Here is a 9,460-nt window from a genome sequence, read left to right as displayed (position 1 = left end):
TCCATTGAAACCCCAGGTAAGTTATTTGAAGATAATATTTTAAAAAGAAAACAGGGGAAGGTCACAGAGGAGAAGGGTAAGCCTTTGACCAATATACCTAGTATCAAGTATTCTACACAGGGCCACATACACAACAAGGGGACCAAGCAAAGATTGGAGTGGTCCTACCCTTACCCAAGGACCCATCAGAAGTGAAGACAGGAGGCCTAGCATTCGGGAAAGCAATGTGGCCCCCTATACTTTAATCTCAGACCCCTAACCTACAGAAAGGGGGGACAATCCATTTCTGTTGCTTAAGCCACCTGGTTTGTGATACATTTTTATAACAACCAAGGAAATGGAGACACTGCTTCCCTGATTCAATGAAATAATGTATATAAAACCTTTTAGAACTCCAAAGTTTTATGGGTGGTGTGTGTGTATACTACAATAAAACACTCACAATATATACTCAGTTTTAGTGTTTATTGAAAATTAAAACATATTTGTTACTAAAAAGGTGATGTAAAGAAGGGTTATAGTTACAAAAGTCAGCTAAAGAGTACACTTCTTTTTAGACATTATCACCCCTTTCCTCCCATCCACACCACAATTGTATATTTCATTTTCAACATAGTGTCCAGTGGGACCACTGCCACATTTATTCACTCTTTAATGTACATTAATCTTAAAGAGACAATGTTTCCCAATAATTTACACCAAAATGATATAGCTGGAATGTTCTTAACAATTAAAAGTATTAAGAGTGGGAACACAAAGGGAGGTTCTAAACTGCTAAACAGAGACCTAAACAATTTTTTTAATTGATTCATGCAGTGGAAAACCTGGATTTAAATATGGTATGGTAGAAACTCTGAATCTACCAGAGAGTTAGTCTCCTTTGCATTCCTGCAACAAATTGCCTGACACAGGCTGCTTATGAAATGAAGTCTATTTGCCTCTGAGATTAGGTGGCTCCGGTGGCCTCTGGCGGGAATCCAGAATGGCCAGGGCATCCTGAAGGAACATGGTCAGATCTCCAACCAGAGCAGAAGGGTGAAGAGCAGGGTCCCAGAATCCCCATCAGAGGCATCCCCAGTAACCCAAGGACTTCTCACAAGGCTCCACCTCTTCAAGGTACACCACCCAATATTTTTGCCAGGTGACTAAGCCTTTAACCTATGGATTACTAGTGGCCAATCAGAGAGGGAAACAATGGACCATAATAAAATGAGAAAATGGTAGAAACTGTGTACCAGCCAAAAAACACATATGCAGAAGAGCCTTCCTGCCACAAAAGAGCAAGGGGCCAGGGGTAAGATAGTCCAAACCCTGTTTCTAAAATTCGCCAACCTCAAGAGGTACATGTATTCGAATTACCCAACGGAAAGCAATTAAATTAGGTGATGTCCCAGAATGAATGTAAACCTGAGCAGTAAGACCAGTGAGGACTTGAGAGGAGAGATATACACAGTTGGTATAAAATTGTCTCAGAGAGCTGGGCACCAAAGCTCATGCCTGTAATCCTAGCTACTCAGGAGGTTGAGATCTGAAGATCATGTTTCAAAGCCAGCTGGGGCAGAAAAATCCCCATGAGATTTATTATCTCCACTTAACCACTCAAAAACCAGAAGTGGCTGTGTGGCAACAAGTGGTACAGTACTAGCCTTGAGCAAAAGAGCTTCAGGGACAGAGCCAGACCCTGACTTCAAGTTCCACAACTGAAAAAACAAAACAAAAAAACAAACCAAAAAACAACCACCTCAGAGCATGAATGCCATCAAATACCCAATGGTGCGAGACAGCCATTAAAATCTCATCTTTTTTTCCCCTGTACTTCTTGTCTCTGAGTCCCTCAGACCAGGAATGTGACTGTGTGAGGCCCTGAGTCCAATCACTATTATTGTACAACAAAGTTCTTGTTCATGCCCAATTGGAAATACACTTTTCACGGCTTTCTTTTCTCTTTTTTCTTCCTCGTGCTGGAGAAAGACAGAATGTACCAGGATCTGGCACTCCTGCATGCCACATAAGGGCTCTACCAAGGAGCTTCCTTCCTGTTCAGAATATCTTTCCTAGAAGACTCAAGCATGTTGATCTCCTAGTTTTGTTGGTCCAGACTGAGACAAAAGTCTCTTTCTGGAGTCAATTTCTGGCAAGGTATGACAGAAGCTGCTGAGCATAGGTATTGAGTCTAATATGTATGAAAAGTGAGTCAAATGTTTCCGTGAATGCCTCCTTCAGCCAACTCAAATGCCCTCCACCACTCTCAGGACTTGGGGGGGGGACTGGGGGGGCAGTATCAGAGGGCTTTCCTTCCTCAGGGTAGACCCAGTAAGCCTAATCAGGTATAGCTGGTGACCTGTGACCCTAAGAATGAGACCTATCCATCAGAGAAGGTCCATCTGGGAAGCTGGCCCCTATTAGAGGGCTAGATATACATAAAGAAAATTCTAGGGACTACCCCAAAGTTTAACAGAGGAAGCTTGTGGGGAGTGTGGGGAGGGATTGTGGAAATCTCTCCTCCTACCTCACCTTCTTTTTGTTTTCCCCTAAGGAAGGTTGGGGTGTTCCTCTCAGCCCAGAGACTTAGGTAAAGCACTGCCCAAAACACAAAATGGGGTGTACCCTGTACCTCCATATGCATGTCATGAGCCAGGAAGCCTTCTGCTTTTCTGTCCAATCACCAGAATGTGGACGAGACCCACTGGTATCTTTCCACTGTCATGTGATCAGAAAAGGGGGGGGGATGCAATCCATTTTTTAGCATTCATTACTGACAGCTCTGGAAGTGGTTTGTGGCTGTGAGCATGAAATCCAAATCAGGGGGCTCCCTGGGGATGAACTGGGTAGCCACTCCCAGTAATGACTGTTTCCAGTGGTTCTCCAGTAGGACCCGTAGGGAAACAGAGCAACAGGAACACAGGCAAACACTTCTGACACACAGCCCTATTTCTCTGGTTTCTGGAAATGGTCCAGTATCAAGAGCACCATGTGCCTGTATTGTCACAACCTAGAAAAAAAAGGAGGGGTCATGGGGGATATGGGGAGAGGTCCATCCTACTGAGGATTCATATAACAGAAAGGTAGTAAGTGGGTCAGAAAGCTAGAGCTCCCTAGCCAGAGGCTAGAAAGAGGCTTCTGACAGGAGTTTGCATTTAATAAGATGATTTCTTCATGCTTCACCAATGTCATTCACTAAGGAACTGGCATCTCATCCTGCAAGTAGTCTAGGGCGAAGCCAACATTCCCAGGGCCGAAACATTGCTGCTACACCAGCTGGGTGACCCAGGGCCACTTCTTATTTGCCTAAGCTGAACCTATCTCCCCAGAATCCACGCTCTAGGAGTATATTTGAACATTCACTTTTCCATTTTTTCAAGCACTTCCCTATGCACTGTTTTATTTGATCCTCCTTGCAATAAACAACACAGCACACTCCCCATCCACAGCAAGATTAGACAGAACAAGGGGCCAGCTGATTCTGTATTGTCCCTGGGAGATTAGCAGTGACCATTTGAGCTATTGTTTCACCTGGGTGATGCACTAGGCATCAAGTCTGGGTGCTGAGAAGATGCTCTATAGGAGATGGCCATAGCTGGAGACGGCTACTGTGACTTACTGCCCATCTCTCTCACACACACACATTTTAGAAGATACAGTAAAATCAAAGTCTCAGCAAGATGACCCTCAGGCTGGACCAGGGGTCAACTCCTGTGGAACACTGGAACTCCAAACTCAACTCCACGAGGTAAGAGGGCCCAGGACAGGCCAAGAAATAGTGAAACCTTATCTCTGAAAGCTGAGAACAGGAAGAATCTAGTGCTGATGGGGGCCTTGAAAAAGGCTTGTTAGATCCGTGTTTTTTTTAATGCAGTCCTGGGGAAATGCAACCCAAAGCCTCAAACTAGGCAAGCTCTCTCCCACTTAAGCTTGGCTCTCCCAGCAGCCTGGTTTGGGAGGTAAGGTCTCAGTCACTTTAGCTAGAGCTGATCTTGAACTCTGCCTGGTCTCTGACCCCTGAAGTAAGCCGAGGTTTCCAGGCTTAGGCCTGCTCCCACGTGCTGTTTGTTTGTTTGGATCTTTTTCTCTTCCAGACAACTGCAGCTTGGACGGTTACATCCCTCTGTTTTTTTTTTTCCAATCGAGTGGTTTTTTTCACTCCCCTTTCTCCCTTTTAAATCAGTTTTTCTCCCTTCCTCTCAAGTGTCACAAGTCCTCTATCCTGCAGGCAGACCATCAATCCAGTCCCTTCCTCCCTCCCAGCTTCCAACCCCAGCAGGGGGGGGGGTTAGAACGCAAGCAGGATTTCCCCTCATCCCCACCCACACCTCACCACACACAAAGACCTGCTGGGGGGGCGCGGAGGGCGGAGAGGGGCAGCTAGGCCGGAAAGGCTGGTAAGTGGAGGTATTGGGGGACTAGCTGGAGATCGGGCACCTGGGCTCCATCTCTCCCCTCCAGCGCGCGGATGAGGGGATGCTGGGGGCCAGGCGGCGCTTTCTCTCCTCTGCCACTGACCGAAGCTGCATCTGGGGGAGCTTCTGGGTCTGGAAGCAGGAAGGACCCCCACCCCCGAGGCGTGCTTTGCCCCTTTCCTCTTCACATTCCACCGCCAAGTTGGGAGGATCCGAGCTGAAAAGCAACAACTCCTACATGTCTTACACATTTAGCCTCCAAGACTCTCCTCTTCCTGCCCTTCACCAAATGTAAAGTCTCCACCGCCCTTGCTTCACCCGAGGAGGGGGAGGGGAAGGCGGGGGAGGGGAGGAGGGCAAACTACCACCCTCCCTCCCCAAATCCTGGACTCTGGACCGCGCCGCAGCCCCTGAATCGGGAGGAAAGCCCCCGCGGAGGGCGGCGGGAACCACCGGGCGGACCCCGCGGCTCCGATCCCCGGACGCGCGGGCCGGTGCTCAGGCCTCGTCGGTTCCTTAGCCCCGCCGCGCTCCCCCGACCCCCCCAATCCCACCTCGAGTCCCGCGCCCTGAGAGTCCGTCCGGAGCCAGGCCCGGCCGCCAGCGGGGGTAGGGGGGATCGGCCTCTCTCGCCGCGGTGCACCGCACTGGGGTCTCTTCGGGACACCGCCACGGTCTCGCCGGCGTCCCGGGGTCGGGCTCCCGCGGGCTCCGAACCCCTTGGCCGCCTTTCCCCAGGCCCCGCCAGGGGAAGCCGGCGGAGCTGTCCTCGCCGAGCCCCGAGTCCGGGCGGCGATCGTGTGGCCCCCAAGCCCCGCGCCCGGCGCGTCTCCCCGGCCTCGGCCCGGCCCCACACGACCCACGTGGCTCGGCGCGGCTCCGTCGCGCTCGCGGGAAGCCCCGAGCGCGGGGAAAGCCGAGCCGCGGGCGGCGGGAGGGGCGCCGGGGCGCCGGGCGCGGCGGGGCGGGCGCTGGGCGGAGGCAGGGGAGGGCCGCGCGCCGCGGAGGCGGCCCCGGGGCTCGGGCGCGCTCGGGTGCCGCCCCGGCGGGGCCCCGCTCGCCCCGCCTCCCCTCCCGTTACTCGGGGGTAGGTGTTCCCGAGGCCGCTCCCGTCGCCTCCCCGGCCCGGCCTCTGCCGGCGGAGCCACTATGCCAGACAGTTTCGACACTTCGCCAAGACAAAGAGCCCCGGACCCGAGGGAGGAACGAGGGGGAGGAGGCCGAGGCGAGGTGAGCCGGCGCGGGGTGAGGGTTCGGGACCCCACCGCACACACGCACACGCTACTCGCACCCCCCCCCACCTCCCCGACTCCGGCCGTCCGCAGCCCGGGAGCGGGCGCGGGAGCCGGACGCTGCCGGGCGCGCGGGGACTGCGCCCGCGCGAGTTTGGAGAGTGTTCCCCGGGCCGGGCTGAGGGTCCCGAGCCGGGATCCGCGGCGGCGGGGAGGAGGGGGCCGCGAGGGGTGTGACACGACGGGGGACAGACGACCCCAGGCACCGGGGTCGCGGCCAGGGGCAGGGTCTCCGGAGAGGGGGGGTGCGGGGGACCGGGCTCGGGGGGTCTGGGGAGCTTTCCCCAGACGACACCTGGAGCCCCGCGGGGAGCGGTCCCCGGTGACACCGCCTCCCGCATCGGGAACGCTGCCCCTCCGGTGCCCGGTCCCGGGTGGGAGCGTGGGCCCCGCGGCGCGGCGTGTCGCGGGCATCCCCGGAGCGCATCGGGGGGGGTCCCGGGCTCGGGGGCCGCGGGTGTCGCGGTGCTCAGTGAGCGGTGAGCCGGAGAGGAGGCTGCTCGGGCCCCGGGACGCCTACCGTGTGCGCGCAGCTTAGGGTCGCGGAGGGCGGGGAGGTGGCTGGGGAGAAGTTGGGTCCCGGGGACCCCAGCAGCCGCACGCGCGGCGCGGCACGAAACGGGGGATCGGAGTGGGCAAAGGGAACGCGGCCCGGGTGTGGGTTCGGGGGGTGCTTTGCAAAGTCGGCAGTCCGTTCCAACCCTGTTAGGTGGAGCTGTTGCCAAGAAACCAAAAATGACAAAAGTTAGCAACTTGTCTGCGCGTGAGCGCGTGTGACCCGCGCGCGGGGCCGGGGCCGCCCTGGCGTGGAGCCCACGGAGGGGATGGGGGGAGCGGGGAGGGCTGGCGCGGGGCGCCGCCGCTCGCTCGCTCGCCGGGACGGTGGCGCAACTTTACTCCCCCCCCCCCGTCCGATCCTCACTCTCCGCGGAGTGTCTGCGCTTGACCTTGCGGGAGGAAGCGCGGCCGAACTTCGGAGAGGCGGGGCGGGGGGGAGCGGCTGCCTGCGCCCGACTTGGCCCTCAGACGCCCGGGGCGCCTTTGCCCTGCCTGGGAGACGGTGTCCGGATCATCCCCGGGCCACCCCTTCCCGCCTCTCCCCACCCCCGGGGGTCCCACCCGCGCCCGCCACGCGCAGGGCGAGGGGACACGTGCGCGCCTGGCCACCCGAGCGATCGGGGGAGGCGGGGAGGGGGCTGCGCTCGCCCCGGAGTCCCGGGGCCCCGAGCCGGGCGGGGAGGTGGGGGAGCCGCTGCGACCCGAGGGCCGGAACTAGCTCGCTGCGTCGCCGCAGCTGGTCCGGGCCCGGCGTTCCGTAGGGTTTCTGGCCGGAGGAGGCGGGGGATCCACTCGCTTCTCCCATCGGATTCGTGCCCAGCTGGCTCCCTTTCTGAGCTGGGGCTGGGGGTAGAAAGGGAGGTGATCCGGCGGGCAGGAGCTGGAGTTGGAACTTGGGAACCAAGTGTGCAGTCGTCGCCACCGCGCGCCGGCACGTAGTAGGTTCTCAGCCCCGCCCCGCCCTCCCCCCGCCGCCCGCCAGATCGGAGGGGCTGGCCGCGGCTGGGACACCCCGCCCCCCTCCCCATGGCTATCCCCCTGTCAGATCCACTCGGACCAGCCTTCCGGCTTCCACGTGTGCCCCGGGGCACCTACTGTGTGCCGCGCTCGGCCTCGGGCGCGTTCCTGGGAGGCTGCGGGCGGTGCCCCGAGTTCCTTTCGAAACCGGCGGTTGCGGTTCCCGGGCACCCGGGCTGGCTCTCGCCTAAAAGGCGAGGTGCACTGCCCCCTGCCGGCCGCCGCGGGTACAGCCGCTGGGCTTCCCGGTGCGGGAGAGGACCCGCGGCCTGCGCGCCCCGCGCTGCCCTGCACCTCCCCTTCCTGCTCCACAGCCTGGGGCCCTGCTGCGCTGACATGACCCGCCGCAGATCACCCCCTTCCCTGCCCCTGCTTCTGTCCTGGTCTGGCTGCGTGCAGAGTGCGGGCCCGCTCTTGACCTCCCTCCCCTGCGCGCCTCTGGGAGCATCTAGCAGCCTCCTAGAGTCCGGTTTTGGTTTTTTCTTTCTATCTGTAAGGATGTCCTGCAGAATGCGCGTGGAGGAACGCGCAGAGGGCAGGCCCAGGACACAGGATCGCATCCCCTGGCTTCTAATAAGTAAAGAAATAAAAGTCTGATTAAGACCTCAGATTTGCTCCGTCTGCCTCGCTCCTGGGCAGTACCGCCCCGGCCAGCCCCAAGCCCAGGCTGAGCAGCGCTCAGCCTCACCTTCCTGAGCTGCAGACCTCAGCATCCCACCCACCGCCTTGCTGGAAGCACTGACCGATCTCCCTCCCTCCCTCCCTCCCTCCCTCCCTCCCTCCCTTCATCCTTTCCTTCCTTCTTAACTTCGCCAGTCCTGAGGCTTGAACTCAGGGCCTGCGCACTGTCCCTGAGCTTCTTTTGCTCAAGGCTAGTGCTGTACCACTTGGAGCCACAGCTCCACTTCTGGCTTTCGGGTGGTTAACTGGAGATAAGAGCCTCACCCAGAATTTCCTGCCCAGCCTGGCTTTGAACTAAAATCCTCAGACCTCACTGTCCTGACTAGCTAGGATTACAGGCATGAGCCCCCACACCCTGACTAGCTAGGATTACAGGCATGAGCCCCCACACCCTGACTAGCTAGGATTACAGGCATGAGCCACCAGCACCTAGCTAAGGAAGGTTTCTTTAAGAATGGGTCCATTCACAGCTCTGGGGCAACAGGAGGAAACTCACTTTTGCTGAGACTTGGGGATAGACTGCAGGCTGCCTCCAACCCCCTTGGGCTTGCCAGCACGCCTCCTAAACTTTAGGGCCCATTTGGAAGCTTTGTATCTCCAAGGTACCTCCATAGATGTACCCGACAAGGATGGGGGCTCTCTGAGCCCCAGGGAGGGGGTGAACTTCATGGCAGGTGGGTTTCCATGGCCCTGCCTTCCAAGCAGCCCCCCCCCAAAGAAAGAGCCTGGAGGTGCTCCCCTCCCCCACAGGGTCAGCTCTTGTTAGAAGATTGCTGACTGTAGGTTCCTCATTAGACAGGGCTTTGTCCTTCAGGAGTCTAATACAAGTCCCTCCCCCTGCAAACATACAAGAAAGAGAAAAATAAAACCTACCAGTCATCCTAATAGAGCGATCCCCTACCCCCAAACGTGTCCTGAGACTCCCTGGTGGAGGCTGGGGACCTTAATGAAGAACCTAGATACACAGGCACTGTTTTCCCCTACATAGGTATGATAAAAGTTTAAGCTTTTAAATTAAGCACATGAAGAGGTTAACATTCACTAATAATAAAACAGGCCAGTGGTAACAATGCACAGTGATAAAAAAAAAAAGTTATTTAGCTCTTCTAGTGTACTTTTAGAACTTTCCATGCACTATTTTTAGACTGGGGTTGATTGCAAGTAACTGAAGCCTGGACAGAGAAGCCACAGAGGGAGCGGCAGGTACTACATGCATACGAGTGCACGGTGCTGTAGGAGGGCCAGACTTGGTCAGGAAGAATTCTGGAACAAAGCTTACAGGAAGCTTTGTTGAATCACATGACCTGTGTAGACCATCTCCCCTTCCTACCCTTGTAGCTCAGTTGGTCAGAGAAGCCCATGTGTGGGGACCTGGCAGAGTTGGGGTTCAGATTCTGGTGCCAGGGCTCAATTGCTTTGGAGTTTGGTACCCAGGCTATTCTGGGTCCTGGTTCTCCTGTAAATTGAGAGGTGTTGTGGGCCCATGGACAGTTAGGAAAGCCTTCCTTGGTAAGC

At 56.7% G+C, this 9,460-nt stretch overlaps 1 protein-coding gene across 3 annotated transcripts in view; it reads left to right on the top strand.

Moving 5' to 3' along the window:
- Window positions 1–5,478: 5,478 nt before the first annotated feature.
- Window positions 5,479–9,460, top strand: part of St3gal1 (ST3 beta-galactoside alpha-2,3-sialyltransferase 1) — a 55,332-nt gene continuing 51,350 nt past the window's right edge. For all 3 annotated transcript variants that reach the window (XR_011365714.1, XM_069991449.1, XM_069991448.1), the window contains exon 1: window positions 5,479–5,627. The gene's annotated coding sequence lies outside the window, so the exon portion shown is untranslated. The remainder of the gene's footprint in view (window positions 5,628–9,460) is intronic.

Source organism: Dipodomys merriami, unplaced genomic scaffold (genome assembly GCF_024711535.1).
Source record: "Dipodomys merriami isolate MVZ:Mamm:240054 unplaced genomic scaffold, mDipMer1.0.p SCAF_4, whole genome shotgun sequence".
Classification (NCBI taxonomy): domain Eukaryota; kingdom Metazoa; phylum Chordata; class Mammalia; order Rodentia; family Heteromyidae; genus Dipodomys; species Dipodomys merriami.
Note: the sequence above shows the minus strand (reverse complement) of the source record. Positions and strands in the feature narration are given on the sequence as shown.